This window comes from Felis catus, chromosome F2 (genome assembly GCF_018350175.1).
Source record: "Felis catus isolate Fca126 chromosome F2, F.catus_Fca126_mat1.0, whole genome shotgun sequence".
Taxonomy (NCBI): Eukaryota; Metazoa; Chordata; class Mammalia; order Carnivora; family Felidae; genus Felis; species Felis catus.
The window spans coordinates 82,983,912-82,984,632 of NC_058385.1; positions in this window are offsets into that span (position 1 = coordinate 82,983,912).

Genomic DNA, 721 nt, shown 5'->3' on the forward strand with positions numbered 1-721 from the left:
AATACCTACCTGTCAATAATTAATTTCAATGTAAATGGACTAAACACTCCAATCAAAAGACATAGGGTGATAGAACGGATAAAAAGGCAAGACCCGGGGCACCTGGGTGGCTCAGTTGGTTAAGCGTCTGACTTCAACTCAGGTCATGATCTCATGGTTTGTGGGCTCAAGCCCCCATGTTGGGCTCTCTGCTGTCAGCACAGATCCCACTTCAGATCTTTTGTCCCCCTCTCTCTCTCTGCCCCTCCCCAGCTCATTCTCCCTTCCTCCCTCTCTCTCTCTTTCAAAAATACACATTTTTAATTTTTTTTTAATTTTTTTTCAACGTTTATTTATTTTTGGGACAGAGAGAGACAGAGCATGAACGGGGGAGGGGCAGAGAGAGAGGGAGACACAGAATCAGAAACAGGCTCCAGGCTCTGAGCCATCAGCCCAGAGCCTGACGCGGGGCTCGAACTCACGGACCGCGAGATCGTGACCTGGCTGAAGTCGGACGCTTAACCGACTGCGCCACCCAGGAGCCCCAAAAATACACATTTTTTTTTTAAAAAAAGGCAAGACCCATCTTTATGATGCCTACAAGATACCTATTTCAGATGTAAGGACATCTGCAGTTGAAAATGAAGGGGTGGGAAAGGATTAATCATGTAAGTGGAAGTTGCTGGGACAGCAACACGTATATCAACAGAATAGACTATAAACAAAGCCTGCAGGGCACCTG